The sequence below is a fragment of the Engraulis encrasicolus genome, chromosome 1 (genome assembly GCF_034702125.1).
Source record: "Engraulis encrasicolus isolate BLACKSEA-1 chromosome 1, IST_EnEncr_1.0, whole genome shotgun sequence".
NCBI classification, from domain to species: domain Eukaryota; kingdom Metazoa; phylum Chordata; class Actinopteri; order Clupeiformes; family Engraulidae; genus Engraulis; species Engraulis encrasicolus.
Window position 1 is genome coordinate 49,303,249 of NC_085857.1, and position 17,812 is coordinate 49,321,060.

At 41.4% G+C, this 17,812-nt stretch overlaps 1 protein-coding gene across 1 annotated transcript in view; it reads left to right on the forward strand.

Moving 5' to 3' along the window:
• LOC134453856 (glucagon receptor-like) overlaps positions 1–17,812 on the forward strand; it is a 173,142-nt gene that overhangs the window by 95,170 nt on the left and 60,160 nt on the right. The gene's annotated exons all lie outside the window — the stretch shown is intronic.

The following is a 17,812-nucleotide window of genomic DNA, read 5'->3' on the forward strand; positions in this document are numbered from 1 at the left end:
GTGTGTGTGTGTGTGTGTGTGTGTGTGTGTGTGTGTGTGTGTGTGCGCGCTTCAAAGTGCGTAAAAGTGTATATTGTGATTGGCAGCAATCCTCAATGCACCACAGCCACTCAGCCACAGAGAATTTGAATGAGAAGCCCCATGAAAGATCCGAATTTTTGGCCCCCTTAAGGGCCCCTCTCAGTGCTTGGGCACACTTAAGGGCCCCCATCAGTGCTTGGGCCCTTGGAATCTGTACCACTTTCCCCCCCCTAGCGGCCCCCATGAATGAGAACCACTCTGCAATCAGTCAAAAAGTTTTGTGAGCTATTAAAAAAAAAATTGATCATCAGTGACGTTGAGCATTGCGTCACAAGGCCGCAAGCAAATAAATCATATGAGGCAGATTTTTGGCTTTCACTTAGGAAATGGAACTACTGTGTATGTATGTGTGTGTGTGTGAGAGTGTGGGTGTGTGTGTGTTTGTGCGTGTGTGAGTCCGTGTGTGTGTGCGTTTTCTGCTTGACTTTGCTGTTTGGTGGTGCATGAGGTCAATTCTCTGCGCACCATGCAGCACTGACAAAATCACAAATTCACTCTCCGGGGGAACTTCTATGTCGTCAATCATTGAACACGTCCTGGGGGGGTTTTGGGGAATGATTTAAGCGTGACACCTGCAGACAGGAAAGTAGAGCTGGATTAGGGATGGATGGATGTTGGCCGTTGATGTGGTGAGGGGGAGAGATATTGGCATGGCAGCAACGGGTGTCAGCCAGTGAAATAAAGCTGAAAGAAGATGAATGTCTACAGAGTGAGGCCAAAGATTTTGGACTGACCCGCAGGCTGAATAGAATTCTTTTGTCTGATTATTTTTTTCTTTTTTTTGGAGGGGAAATGCATTATGTAATTACGGGGGACACATTTCAGTGTGGCGCAGATATTGATGATACCTAATATAGATTTGATGATGAAGGTGGCTCAGGGAGGGATTTTGCTGTAACACATACAGTACCAAAGAATTATTACAGTAATGATAAATGAAAGCAAAGATGCTGGCCTGGGTTGCAGGTGGAATCATTCTTTGTTTTTTTAAAGAAAATTATTATGTACTTTGACACTTTACAGTGTGGCACACATATTGATGATTAATGATGCATAAAAATGGCTTGGGGAAGGAATTTTGCTGTAACACATATTCAGTCTCAATTAATGATTTTGGTCTAGGTGTGATGTTGGTTTTGGAGGGCCATGCTTTATTCAGGGGGGTGAATTGTAGCATGATGCACACTTCAGTGTGATGCACATAATGATGATAAATGATGGAAGTTTGAACACACACACACACACACACACACACACACACACACACACACACACACACACAGCAGGTTCCCACTACATAACAAGAGGGTGCACGAGACTGGAACAGAATGGAATTTGAAACGTTTTAGCCAAAAATGTTTCCATAGCGACGCTGTTTTTTGCAGAAACGTTTCAGATTTCGTTTCGTTCTCCGACTTCGATGACCACCAGCGCGGGAGACTGACCACATATGGCAAAGGTGTAGGTTTAACTTGGAAAATGGTGGGGACATTACCATGGCAAATTGTCTGAGTATGCCGTTTTTACATTATATTTGTGAAAAAATGGTGGTGACAAGCTAGGTTTATCTCAAAAGTGGTATGGACATGTCCCCACCGTCCACACCTGAAATTACGCCCATGACATATGGTGACGTCTGACCTTAAGTAACCATGGTAACATACAGTACACTGGTCTGTGATTAAATTTTGCCGAATTGTGTCACTCTTTTTTTCCGTAGAAAGTTTATCTTTTACAAATGAACTAATGTCTTACTGATGTCTCACAATAATAGGCTACACTTAGCAGAATATGTGAGCGAGAGGCCTAAGGAATTAGATAGAACAATTTTTACATGTCATGTAGCACATTCATCATAAGCCCAAGAATGTTGAACAGATGTTATCTGATTTTCTTCCCAAAGGTAACTTGTTAGCATAGGTTTCATGCTGTAGATTATGCTGTCCATGTTGATGCTTGTTGCATCAGGCATTCATGGGGGTTACAGGTTCAAAGCTATTATAAGAAAAATGAAAATGTTTTTTTTACCCTGTTTGTACATTGAATTATACATAATGAGTCCTAGAATTGTTGAAAAAAAATGTTGTCTATGAACTTAATGTTCCTTCTCTTGCTGAGGTAATTTATTCTTTTTTTTGTTTTCACGCTGTGCATCATCTTGTTCATTGTGATGCATGCTGTTACCAAGGCTACACCGGTTGTATCAGCCAGTGAAGGGGTTACAGGTTCAATCCATTTTCATTTGAGGCAAGTAGTTCCAAAGCAAAATAAATGTTCAATATTATGTTGTTCTTGTAGTAGAATAAATTGTCCGCATCCGCCACATAGTAGTTGCTTAGACTTTTTCACTCTTAACTTTTTCAGTCAAACACCTAAGTGTACTGTATATCCCCTTCCAAAACCACTTGTGTTTTTTCATAAGCTGATAACCTTCACTATATCTACCAGTTGTGTAGCCAACAAAGATGTCTGTAATTGGTTTGAACACTAGAATGGCCTACACAGTAGGCATTCAAAGTCCCTGCATGTACTTCAGTGATTTTACATAAACAGTGGGTGGTGTTTTGCATTCCTTGGGAGATGTGTCACCTTTACTTTTGCATCTTCTGTCAGGCCCTCTCTTCCTTGTCTTAGCGTACTGTCCCCTACCAAATCGACTACCCATACTCATGTATATCCCCTAATACTTGATTCTCATTACACAATGACATGAAACTTCACCTTGAAGAGCACTCATGATTAAACATGGAAACATATGTAGGCTATACATAACAATGAATAAAATGTAAATCTAATGACTGCTATGCTTAAAAAGCATGTGCAAATCCCTGGAGATATGAAGGCACATATCAGTCATATATCTGAGCTTTAAGTAACTAGCAGCATCAAGTGATGAAAGTGATGTTGGCATTAGGAGACGTCTGTTTTCATTATGTAAAGAGAGAAGAAGTGACGTGATATGATAGGAAGACACACTGCAAGGCACACTGAGTGTGGGATAAAACAAAACAGCAATTTCTCAGTATGCTTTATTTAAGCCGTTATCTGTCTGCAAGTTAAGCATACTGCAGTGATTTGAAGTGTCAGTGAAGAGTATTTTGTATTGCTCAGCAAATGTGTCACCTTTACTTTTTATCCTCTGTTTGTTCCACCTCCCAAACTTTTGGCTTGCTCCACACCCAAATTCTCCTCTTTCCAACCTGCACCATAACTGCACTTTAAGCAGTATATCCTCACCCTCAGGGCCTCCCATTCATGCCCTTCATGCCTGACCGCTAGTCCCAAACCGCATTGTATGCAATTTACTCCAAACTGCCCTCCCTAGTTAAAATCCCCCCCTCCTCTCTCCAACCTATCCTCATGACAAAAACGTATAGTGATGATTTGAAGTGCATATAGATACATGGTTTACCAACGCATTCCTGCGTCCTCTTGTGGCGTCCAAAATCATTGTGCTATCCAGGGGATATCCCTCGGGGCACTCCGGAAAATCCAGTCTGCTCATTGGCTAGCTTGAATCTGGAGTACAGGGGAGCAGCAATCATGGCAAATGTGTCACCTTTACTGTTTATCCTTAGTTCTTTCCGCCTCCCAACATTTCGCTTGCTCCACACCCACATTCTCCTCTTTTCAACCTGCACCATAACTGTACTTTAAGCAGTATATCCTCACTCACCGCACCTCCCATTCATGCCCTCCATGTCTGACCGCTAGTCCAAAACCACATTGGATGCAATTTACGCCGCACTGCTCGTCCCAAAGTCCTCTGTCCCTATCCCTGTCCCTGTCCCTCTCTCTCTCTCTCTCTCCAACCTATCCTCATGATAGAGAGAAAATTATAGTTACACTATAATGATGATTTGAAATGCATATCGATGTGTGGATTATCTACGCATTCCTGCACCCTCTTGCGGAGTGCGAAATCATTGTGCCATCCAGGGGATATCCTTCGGGACGCTTCAGAAAATCTGCTTATTTGATCGCTTGAATGTGGAAGTACAAGAGAGCAGCGTCATAACTGCACTTTAAGCAGTATATCCTCAACCTCAGGGCCTCCCATTCATGTCCCCATGCCTGACCGCTAGTCCCAAACCACATTTTAATTTGCACTGCTCTCCCCAGTCAAAATCTCTCTCTCTCTCTCTCTCTCTCTCCAGTCAAAATATGGGAAGACCAAATGTAATGTCACAGTACCTCATACACTTCAATCACTCTCTACAGTCTAAGCTAAAATAAACAGGCAGGAGCCAAAAAACTGGACCGTCAGAGTCTCCTTTCACATTACCACTGACCAATAGTAGACTTCCAACAGTTGTCCCCACAAAGCATTTGTGCCATGCCCACATATAAGTCAGTTAATATTAATATGCGTAATATATAGGGCTTATATAGGAATTAATATGTGGCCAGTCTGAATGCTGCTTAAATATAGGCACAAAAATAATATGCGGCCAGTTTGAAAGTCCGTCCACTTAAAAGTCTTGCTTAAGTCTTCCCTTCAGCCTGTGCTCTCAACACAGCCAATTTCACTAATTAGCTCATCAACATGAATCATGACCAGCTAGTTCATTGAATTGGTGAAAATAAAAAGTGTCAGGGCTCAGGTTTTCCTGCCTCCGCACACAGCACAGTATAAGACCAGAATACAAACGGTTATGTCATGGCATGTCATTCTTTATACACTTCAGTACCACTCTACATACATACCATCCAGTAGGCCTGCAGTATGCAATCCAAAATGTTAGGTAGGCTGGTAGAGGGTTTTGTGTTTGTGCGTGTGTGTGTGTGTGTGTGTGTGTGTGTGTGTGTGTGTGTGTGTGTGTGTGTGTGTGTGTGTGTGTGTGTGTGTGTGTGTGTGCGTGAACAAAACTCATGTGAACGTGTGTGTATTTCTGAACATGAGGGGGTGGTACATGTTAGACAGAGAGAGAGATCGAGAGAGATGGAGGTAGTTGGTGGTTGATGTTTGGATGGGCTTTGGACTTGTGTTACATACATGGGTGTGCATGTTACACAAGAGGCATTTAAGTACTCTCACACGCACAAACACAGAGGCACGCACGCATGGAGGCACGCACGCACGCACACACACACAGAGACATTTGCTTACACAACAGGCATTTACGCTGGGCATGTATGGTCTTTTGGAGTATTTATAGAGCAGCTTTTGTCCTCCGCTCCTCCTTCATTAACTCATCACACGCACACGCACACACACGCACGCTTCAGTGCAGATGGACACCCACAGAAACAGGTGCATGCTCACACTCATACACACACACATGCTGAAGTGCACACACACATACAATACACTAGATGTACACTGAAGTGGTTGTAGTGCATTCACACACCTGGCGGGCCAGACTCCTTTGCGTAATCATCATTCAGTCCATGTTGTGTCCACACACACACACACACACACACACACACACACACACACACACACACACACACACACACACACACACACACACACACACATACACATACACACCATTAAACGATAATCATTATTCAGCTGATGCTGTGTGTTTGGCTGTGTTTGGTGTGTTTGGGGATGCATGGATGCGGTCAACATTGGTAATTTGAAATACACCTAAAAGAAACATACATGTCAACATGCACTGTGACTACTGAAGCAGGTCATGATATTCTCCATAGGATTGCATTCAAATCTCACACCAATCTATTTAAGCCAGATGCAGACTCAAAATGTAAAAGTTCAACGCAAAGAAAGGTTGAAACGCACACTGATGACCTCCCTTTTCATTTCGAGACGATTCGAGCAAACACAGCCCCTTCTCTACCGGATTTTCATCTGGGGTGTACTCACTTTTGTGAGTACATGTTCAAACATTAATTTGAATGTATGTTTTGAATAATGTTTTTTTCTGAGTGAACAAGAAATTTAAGCGGTTAAATATGTTGTTAAAAGGTCACTACTCATTGTGTCAATGTGATATTTCTGTAATGCTTTCCTATGAAAATATATACTCGCAAATCTGTGAGGGGTGTACTCACTTTCGTGATATACTGTATGCCTACACTTTGGAATTAGATCAGAGTCTTGTTGTTACACAGGTATATTTGATTTACCTAAACTGTACCCTGTACTTAACTTTACTCGGTCTACCCTACAAGCAGATACAGGGGGAATGAGAATCCGGTGTGTATCACAAAAGCTACCACAACGGCTCCTTGGGATATGCATACCGGTATGACAAATTTAAATGAGCACTAGCAGGCTGAACGCACGGACCGCAGTGAATCTCGGGCACATGGCAACAAAAAACTCATCTAGCGACTTAAGTGACTTTTTGGTGCATCTGGCGACTTTTTAAAACGTGCATTTTCAGTGACAAATTCATCGTTTTTCCACATAATTGTGACTCTGCGTCGCCGTCAGAAGCGTTTTCCACGGTTAAGCAGGGCTGCAGATTAGCTCTGATCTCCAAAAAGTAGCTAGCACCGCCCATTTGTACTGTGGACGAAGGCATGTGGGCACGATCAGCGCGCCGTGCGTGACGTTATATGTAACGCCATGACGTTATCTAGCAACTTCTAGCGACTTTTCAGCAAGCCCATAGCGACTTTGGCTGATTTTCTTTTGGCAACACTGGTCGTCATCGGCAGATGAAAACTGGTGATCATAAGGCCGTAAATAAGTCAGGTCAGACAAGAAAATAACAGTAAACTTATCTACCTCCTCAATTCTAAATGCATGAAGGTGATCATCAAAATACAGTGTGAACATCTGTGGTGAGTAGAAACGCTTCATCATCCTTGATGATTATCTTGCCAATCTTTTTGAACACAGGCATTTTGATTTTCTGTGCTTACAGACAAACATTCCAGTACGGTACTCAGTTCCATAGTTTGTGAGCTGGAGGGCAATGAAGCCTTGTTGAAAAGTCAACAAGCACGGAAATGAATTTGCCAACCTTTGTATTGAATAGATCATTTCAAAACACAATTCATACAAAACAGCAGTATGGCACAATATAAATCATGTCGTCATCGGCAGATGAAATCTGACGATCATAAGGCCGAAAATAAGTCAAGTCAGACAAGAAAATAACAGTTAAGTTATCATCTCCCTCCTCAATTCTAAATGCATGAAGGTGATCATCAAAATACACAGTATGAACATCTGTGGTGAGTAGAAACGCTTCATCATCCTTGATGATTATCTTGCCAATCTTTCTGAACACAGGCATTTCATTTTCTGTGCTTACACAGACAAACATTCCAGTATGGTGCTCAGTTCCATAGTTTCTAACCCATGAGGTAGTGCAGACACTAGGCATATTCATGGCCGTAGCCAGGCATGTGAAGTAGGCGAGGTCCATGATGTGCGCGCGCCGAAATTTTATTATTGATATAAGACATCAATTAAAAATTAATTCATAAAATAAATAAATATAGGCAACACAGGCCTATATATAGTGCCCTCCTCTATGAATGTATAGGCCTAATGTGAAACAGTAAATATGTAGACATGTATAATAATAAATATGTTGTAGTTTTCAGCCAACTCAGCCTGTTCCCTTTGAATGGCTATGCTTTGGTATCGTGCCTCTTTTATCATAAACAGAATTCTCCCAGTCAGTAAAGCCCTTTGTAAGGAAACTGAAGTTTGACCCAGAAGTTGCACAATAAGCTACATCCTCAGATGGCAAGTTGCTCAGCCATTCATATTTTTTTCTCAAATTACATTTTTTTCCCCTGAAATTACACTTCAGTTGTTTTCCTCCAAAGGTACAGGGATAGCTATCTCTGTAGTGCAAACCACCTATTTCGGAGTAAACTTTTTTCTTCCTAGAGCCACATCAAACGTTTTGTTTTTATTTAGTTGTTGTTATAGTTCTTCACAAGTGCAGAAGACAAAAGTCTATCAACGAGAAAGAAAAGTAGCCTATCCTCCGCGCTCCGGAGCCATCTGGTGCGTCACGGCTATGCAGACACAGTATTCACAGGAGCCTCTTCAGGTGTGGATATTTTACTGCGATTGACACTGACGAAGATGTGGCAACGTCGATAGTCTTGGCACTTGTCCAAATGAACAGGAAAATATCCACACCTGAAGATGTTCCGGTGACCTCCTCTATCAGTGTTTATCACAGGCTTTCCAATTTACAATCAATTACCTTTCACGGATATCCTATGCTTTTACCTTTATGCAGCAGCTGATGCAGCTGATGCGGCCTTCTTAAAAATAATGACTCAAATGGCTTTTTAAGACATCATAGCCTACTTGTTACGCATGAGCTTTAGGTCTACAACGGTTGGCTTTCTGTTAGCAGAGATCTCACCAAGCATGGGCTTTCTGATAGCGGAGATCTCACCAAGCGCGTGCTTAATGGGCGCGTTCATGACGGCACATTACTGCGCAGGCTAAACACGCACACTTTGCCATTTCAATGCATTTTCCTAACCAGAAAGCATGGTAATTTTGCGTTGCGCAATGCGCTGTCACGAACGCGACCAAACACTTGCGATGTCGGCTGAGTTGCGTTCTCTCCCACGAGTCGCACCACTTGCGATATTAATTAATCTTGTTTACTCGCAAAAACAGAACACAAAGGCAAAACTAGAACACATAGCACATGGAGGTTAACCACAGTTTGCAAAGGACGCTTCACAAATGTTTATAGATGTTTTTGTGTGTTCCAGTTGGTCATATTTGCCGTTCAAATAATAGTAATTAAAAAAAAACTCATGATAGGCGAGGTCCGGACCTCGCTAGCCTCAAATGTCGCTACGGTCATGGGCATATTCTATGCTTCACAGGACAACAAGGCTTCATTGCCCTCCAGCTCACAAGTTAAGACGTGTTTAATGGGGCCAAACTGAAATATTTTAAAATAAAAGCGTTCCCAATGAAAAGCTTACTGACGTTGGTGCTTATTTGCAAGGGCTTTTGTAATGTTTTTGAAGTTCTTCTCACACCTTTAAAAAAAATCATATCTCATACACCAAATATGTCAGTGGGCCTATCTTCCTAATACATTTGGGATCTTGTTTGCAAACACAGATGAAAAAAGTTTGTGATGGTCAGAAATCAAAATTTTCAAGTAATAAGTCATACCTTCTGTAATAACTGGTGAGAACACAATACTCACAATCTGAATCAACAGCAGAATAACTTGCCAGTAACTGTTTCCTTCCTCAACTAGATCTCCAAAAATCAAAGGCGTATTTTTCGAGGAGGCACCATGATTGAATGGCACTGAGGCCAAGGTCATTACCTCCATTATATACTCTGACTGTACCGGGCCTGTTCTTCCGCTCACTGAATCCATAGTTAAAGCTGTGAATACGTTCTGAAAGTGTGGACAACGATATGGAGTCCCTGACCAAGTATTAGAAAAGGAGTTTTTAACTTGTATTGTACAACGCCTTCTAAAAGATCATGCATAACATCAACAGAATAATTTTCAGAAGAATTGAAAAACTGTAGTACATTTAGAGGACAGGGTCTTTTAACACCAAATGAATGTACCATTGAAGAATTCTGAGCCACAGTATTAGCATGTTCCAAATTAAGCTCCTTGGTGCGAAAAACCAAGCCAGGGTTTTTCGTCCTCAGAAAACATAGTCTGTAAACTAACCTTATTGGTTAAATAAAATCGGCAACAGTGGGTTGCACTGAACGACTCCACCATTCCAAAAAGGCCATGTATGCCTAAATTATCACCAGTAACCTGAATGACGGTCCCCCTAAGAGGGTTGTCTGAAAAGGGCACTTCAATCCCCTCTGTTCCCAGAAGTTTTAAGTCATTAAGAAGAGCTCGTAGGATTGGACCGAAGCCATATTTCTTTAAATCCTCGACATGAAACAATGCAATGAGATGGCTATTCATCAATACAGAATTGAGCTTGGGTGGCAAATTTCTCAACGTAAAGTAAATACAGCCAAGCTTGTGTATTCCCCTTTTAGCTCCTAGACAATTCCCAGTCTAAAAATCGTCACAATATAGTTGAATTTGTAGAGCATGTTGTTCTTGTGAGAATAATGGATGAATTCTAAAGTATGAACCATCAGTAATGTCTTTGTAAATTCCATCTTGATGAACTTTCAACTGCAGAAAACAGTTGCAGAGTTCCTGATTTGTGAACATAGAATCAAGAGTTCCTAAAATTGGAACATAAGTAAACTTATCATTGACCGGAATCTGACTGTATGTGCCTGTGGTTCTATCTCTACGCACATCAAAGCGCACACCAAGAACATGCTCCACTGGTTAAACCATTTTCCATTTTTCCTGAAAATATCTTTCCCGTTTAGTTTCAGTATTGAGTTGTGAGAACGGATTCTGTACATTTTGAAAACAGTCCTTGATTTTACTTAAGGTTCCTTCATTAACCTCTGATGAAACAGATGCAAGAACAGCATCCTCTGCTTCACTATAGACACCACTGACAATTTCTTCCATTGAGCAAACTAAAGACTGTACACTAGATTCACTCAGTCCAGATGCTTGTGCTTCAGCAATAAGAGAGCTGCACATATCAACCAACAGCTTTCTTTTAGGGGGTGCCACAATGTTGACTGCAGAACTACAACTAGGCAGTTCGTCAAAGCTACCGCTGTTACTAGTGACATTAACAAAATCCTCACAATTGACATAAGTGTTGTCCACATGCGTTTTCAGTAAATGTCTTTTGTACCCACTGTATGAGTAAAAAAACGATGAACAGTCGCGCTCTCCACATTTCAAACGTAATGAACGACTTGGATAGAGAGCATGAGTAAACATTAAATGCTGCAGAAGTACAGAACAATCTTTGTGGGGTGTATTGCAAATGAAACATGTGAACATCTTAAATGCTGTCGATTCTTACTCGTATTTCTTCACCCTTGGACTCTCCTTTGCCGTTGCTACATCAATGCCGTAGACGGTTGTTTGCAGGAATGTGTAGAAGTTGAACAATGTGTCGTCGTAGGCCACTGCAAACACAAAGTGGGATTTGAACAGTTCATCAAAGGCAGCCACAGCAGTGTGTGCCATGCATGGCAAGGCCTTCTGGTCGAGCACAATGTAATACTTCTGAATTTTGGACTTGTTTTCTCCAACGCAGAGCAGGAAGGGCTGGGTAGCTGCAACATCCTGAAGGTAGTTCAAGTGAGGAAACAAACTAGTCACTTAACTGATGAGAGAGAAAACCTGGAAGACAGAGAAAACCTGGAACGAAGTAACAGGACAAACTCAGTATTAATTATTTTTAAAAATTGTGCTTGGATGCACTTAATATTCAAAGTGACATTTCACAGTCTTTCCCATCATATGGTAGTTCAAATGTTCTGCACATATTGTGTTTCTTTCTGTGAAATTCAACTTCTCAATATTGACGGCATCCATGCAAATTCAAACCAACTCAGTGCCACTACCATTCTTGACTGTAAGCCATAAAGAACCTTTCTTTGTCCTTCGTTAGCACCACACAAAGCACCATCTTAAACAAATGTGTTGGTTTCAACTAGTGGTGGGCATAGATTAATCTAGATTAATCTATATCAAAATGGCTCATTCAGAATAGGCACGCTACCAAAATAATGCCGAAAAAAACCTTGGGGTTTCTTAAGACAGATGGCGCATTAGACCAGAGCTCATCTTTTTTTTTTTCCAAAATGCATCTCATCTTCAAAAAATGTTTATGTTGATACTTGGTGATGAAAAAAATCACTGCAATATGTGTAAAGTGTGTCCAATATATAAGGAAGCATTTACAGTTACAAGATGCTGAAATTTCAAAATGAACAGCGCTATACATTGTGGAGGCAAATACAGATAAATCTATCAAACATTTAGGCTATTTAAACAAAATTACCTCAACAATTCAGCATTTCTAATGGAGAGAGAGAGAGAGAGAGAGAGAGAGAGAGAGAGAGAATCTGCCACTGACTGGTAAAAAGAGCAGCGGCTCCTTTAAGAGAGGGAGGAGCTCTCAGTAGGCACAGCAGCCCTCAGCAGAGCCAGGCTACTCGCTATCTAGAACCTGCAGCACTGGCACACGGCGATTTGGCCTAAACCTGACAATTTTTTCAGAGTCAGAACGCCAGAGGAGTTACAACTTGAAATGAATTCAGTTGGCAAAAAAAAAAATCAAGCGCGACAACCGCAAGGATTATTACCGTTTGACATGAGAATATCTCACTGAGTCGCAAATGTGCGCGATTGCAACACAAACATTCAGTGAGAGTAGTGACAGTTTCAGTTTGACAATCTTCAAAATGCATATCACACGGAATGTTTTTCAATTATGGCACAGGCAAGATTTCTGGAAGTTGTTTAGGCTATGTGTTCCATGCAATGCGTGAGGAAATGTAGGCTATGTCGGGCTGGTAGCATACTCACACACATGTCTCTCGGTCACCTTAAACAATAACTTCTCTTTAGTCTACCACTTATGAAAAAGCACTTAAACAACACCTACCACGGCAGAGGGATTAATGTTTTCAGCATGCAAACACTTCATATTTAGTAGGTCTGCTGAAGCAGCAGGTGGAGAGGAGAAACGACTGGAGCGCAGTCTGAAAGCGTCTGTCAATTAAACGCTATGGTGACGTGCATACCCAAATTCCAAACATATATTTTGAGAATAGATTAACGTGCGATATTTTCTTTATCGCGCGACAAGAGTCTCACATTATCGCAGCACGTTAACGCCGATAACGGCCCACCACTAGTTTCAACACAACACTTAAACGTTTAGATGCCGTCAAGCATGTGTAGTTGTAGCCAATTAAGTAGTACAAAGAGAAGAGTCCCATGCCTACAATCATGGTGGTGGGGTTGTCATGGTTTTGGGCTGCATGAATACTGTTCTTGTTGGAAAGCTGAATTTCACCCAAATAAATATGTGTGTGTGTGAACATGTACAATGACTACTGAAGCAGATTATGATTATTTCAACATGGGGGTATACTCCTGTTGAATTCACAGAAGATATATTATAGACAGCCCAAAACATAAAATCCAAACCTGTAACAAACACAGCATCAAATGGCACATTCCTGCTACTCACATAGCCAGTTGGTGAAGCTTTATCCTTCAGATTGGGGAAGGTGGTGGGGCGTTGAATGTATATACTTTTTGGTTAAGCAGCACTGGAAATTACATTCACAACATGAAATCTTTATCTTTTCAGGGGACCTAGTCAAGGTGGAAGGTGTTAATTGTCAAGGTGGCCACCTTAGCAATTAAGTCCTGGGGTAGTCAGGGCTTTTTCTAGGAATTTTTGGTATGAGGGAGCATCATGGCAGGTTGCGGGGGGTGAAGGGGGGAATTTACTAGGGGTGCTCAAACAATTGATATATATTTTTTTTAAAAAAGAAGTATGAGGGTGCACCCGAGAAGGTATGAGGGTGGAGCGCCCCTATTTCCCCATTCAGAAAAAGCCCTGCTGGGGGGAAACCCTGACTTTGTTTTACTTGTATTAAATATGCTGAACTGGCATTTCTGTCATTACCAACTCCACCTGTATTCTTGGATGTAACAGTCTTGTCACCTCCCGTGTTCATTATTGTAATACTCTTCTCTTTTGCCTGTTCAATTCAGAATCAATTTCAAAATCCTGCTTTACACCTTCATGGATATCCACAACCTTGCACCCCTCTCCCTGTCTGATATTCTCCACATTGCTCTCCCCTCCCACTTCCTCAGAAACTTCCTCCTCCATCCCGCTCCCTTAGACCCTCCTCCTCCATCCCCTCTGAGTGAAAGCTCTTCTCCCCATGGTACAGAGCCAAACACTCTGCTCCCCAACTTTGCAACACTCTTCCCCCTGAACACCCTTTACATCAACTCTCTTCCCCTCTTTAAATCTGGACAGGTGGCCCATCTGTTCCAGTCAGCCTATTCTCTTTGACTGCAAAATCAATTTATTTTCACCCTTCTTTATTAACTTTTGTACCACTATACTGTGCTTTTACTGATGATCTCATGTTGTACAGTGACCTTGAGTGTTTAGAAAGGCACGTTTATGTACATTTGACCCACACATAAACCTGCAAATGCCTAAGACAATGTAAATGCTAAGATTTGTTTTTACCGGAGTTCTTCAGAAATGCATTGAAAGACACAGTGGCTGATCCCAGTAGCTCATCAAAGACATCCTCCTCCACATCCACTCCTGAGGAGTCCTTCAGGTCCACCTCAGATCCATTTGGCAAGTTGAATTTAGCTGAAACTAAGGATACAAATCACAAAAGGAAATTAGCCTCTCAAGAGTTTGATGACAACATCTACAACAGATTTCCAATATTCTAATAATTGAGTGATACTAAGCCAAGTGATCATCAATCTTCTAAACCACTCATGTTTTTCTTTCACCTCATAGCATTGTACTTAGCTAAAATAAGCATATAATGCCAGCAAGCAAGTTATTTCCAGCATCTGCACCAGCATGTGCATAAATGTAATGAATCTTTTGAGCTTACAACTGAAAAGTAAAGATTTAACTTAATATCAAAGTTGACTATTCTCTAAAATCCCATAGAGGGCTAACTATGATGATCTGCTTTACCCATGGTAAGCTTACATATAGTTCTAGACATGCATGTTAATTGTCAAATTCAGCTTCCCAATGTTGACAGCATTCATGCAGTCAAAAACCATGTAAGTCCCACTACCATGCATGCTGCTAACCAACTGAGCGGTACAAAAGAAAAGTGTTGCAAGAACCATAGCAACACATTTGAAAAACGTTTAGGTTGTAGCGCGACGGGTAGGCCTACAGTAAGATCCTCTCACTGAACAGACTGATATCATAAGTAATGTGCATTTATTCCGCGTGTCCGTGCACAGTATTGTTCTGTTGGAAAAATGGACAGCCGAGCGAGGGATCAATGTTTTTTTTTCCGACAGGGCAAAGCAGAAGTTTTCATAAGACAGCGCCAATGCTATGCCAGCATATTAATTGCAAAGACACCGCAGGCAAAACGATAACTATAGAGCAGGGGTGCTCAATAGGTCGATCGCGATCGACCAGTCGATCGCGGAGGCAGTATTGGTAGATCGTAGGAGGACACTTAAAAAAAAAAAAAAAAGTTCCCTATGGATACCCAGGATAAACACAACGACGTCTTCAGATAAGGAGGATAACTGTCAAGCGCCACACTCAAACTCTTCATAAGTCATAACATCGGAGCACAAAAAATAGGACGGCACGAGACGTTTGCCGATACCGTGCGCTATATGTTCAGTTAGTAGCCTACAGGCAGCGTCACCGCTCAAAAGAAACAGCCAGAGAAGAAAACAACCGCCCGAACACCGGCAATCCCCTGCTTTCCCCCCCTTTTAAACAATGCTCTGAGAAGTGCAGGCAAGATGCAACTCCCGCATTGAGCGTGGAGTTGGCTACTTCGATTAGATTTCATAGGCACTCGTGCGAGGGGAAAGTGAATGATGTGTGCCTGTTTAACCTGAGTGCAGGCGCGTCTTTTCAAATGGTCTGTTCAGCGCGGCCGCTAGACAGAGAGCGCGATTTTCGGTCCATTCAGTAGATGTCTCCTTGTTTATTTTTTGGAACTAGGGATGTCTGTAACGTCCACGAAGACAATATCATCCACGTGAAAACGCCAAACGCCCGCAAACCGCTGTTCTGTCTACTTCTCACAGCGGCATTAAAAAAGTCCTCCACGAAATCCCAAACCAACAACCCTTCAAATAGGTGACAGCAAGCATGCACACATGAAATAACACTTCAGGGAGGGAGAAAATAGCTCTGCACTCATATTAAAGTGAAAAGGGGATTACATAAAATCTGGCCAAAAACCAAGAGGGCACATCAATAACTTCATTTATGAAAATTACATTTATCATAAACTTGATAGCCAACTATGGTCTCCCTTTGTGATCAAAAACAGGCGTAATTTCCAGTGGGCCTAAATAAGGTCTGTATGAGGTTGTTATTCACCGCTGATTCACCTTTCATTAATATTGATGTGTAGGCCTATATAGGCCTACAAATACATTTTCATATTGTGTTAAAATTGCATTTCGAACAGCTGTATTTTCAAATGTTCTCCCCCGAACCCCCAGTAGATCACTTCCACACACCCATCTCAATAAGTAGCTCACATGTTGAAAAAGTCTGAGCACCCCTGCTATAGCGATATGGATATAACTTAAACTTACTCTCTTCAATGAATCTCCTGTAGTCGAAGCGGTCATCATTGGTGGGGACACGTAGGCTACCCACTTCACTTTACCCTGCAACTCCACCTGGACGAGCATTGCTCCCTGTTGTGAAATGTGAACAATCAGGGGACAAGAAATTCACTTATAATGGCAGCGGGTTGCTTCCAAGTTACACATAGTCTACAGAAACACATAACATTAGGTAATCCAGACCAAGTATAATCGAATGTAACGACGACTACCCGAAAGTTAATTTTACAGTCATGCAGGCTAGTAGGCTACCACATGGCTAAAGTAGACTGCACTAACATTAGTGTCAATGTGTGAAATAACCCGATACTCAACCTAATTTAAAACGGAAACGATCATTGTGATTTCAATGGGTCGCTATCCTCAGCAGTCGTGAGAAATTGTAATGAAAATATTTTAGAACCCTGGTTAGCCACATTAGACGGGTATGGCGTCGCAATGGCGGAGTTTGATAAAAGGCAACAGAGGTTCATGTAAAGATAAACGGTGTCCTCGGTACATAATTACATACAATTTATAATTTCGTTTACCTTATGCGGTGGTTTTGATGACGGTCCTCCAGAAATCAAAAAAACTAATGCAAATTGGCCGGTAGATTCTAGTTGCAACTAACAGAGTTCGGGCACTTTCGAAAAACAAGATGGCGATTGCTGCTGGCATGGAAAAATGTATTATAGAATTCTTACGTAAGGACGTCAGAACGTAATGCTATCAACACCAATCTGGATATTTTTGACACCAGTTTCACCAACACCCTGATTTAACATCCTTAAATTAACAACAGCACCATGCACAGTGTTGTTTTAAATCAATATGGTGTTAAAACAACACCAACACTCCCTGTTTTAACACTGACACTGAATATTTAACACTCCAATATTTACTGTGTATATACCAAATTTTAAAAAAGAAATTTTTATGACAGCCAAACCATTTTTAAAAAACACTGAATAAAGCATGCATTTCAATTAAGCCCAACATTTTTAGAGTGTAGGCCTACTGTCACGTTATTGCTTTTATTGATAACAGGTAAGTCTAGAGTTGCCAACTGTCAACTTCATTATGGCGAGGGTCTGGGAGAATTTTGTATTTCCTAGATGTAATTTCCTCATTTTAACACTTTTTAACCTCCCTTGTTTCAACTCAATATGGAACCCATACTTTTTAAAATACAGGACAATTCCGTAGTTCAAGGGAAGGTTGGCAAACCTAGATAAGTAAGAGCAATATACAGTTCCCAAAAGAGCCACATGTGGTTCTAGAGCCATAGGTTCCTGACCCCTGCTGTAGCGGGAACTGTGTTGGTACTATATGCATTACCGTAGCATTCATTTCTTAATGACAAAAGTGGCATTCATTTTAGCGATAATTGGATAAGTGTGTGCACAGGTGCCAAGGGGGATGCAGTGGTGCATTTGCATCCCCGCTTTTGGGCTCCCTAAATTAGGCTTTCTCAACTTTTACCGCAGACAAATGAGTGGAGTGCACGAGTAGTGACATTGTTAAGAAATAAAGAATCAAGAATGGGTGTGATGTGTTTCTTTTTCATTCTTTGG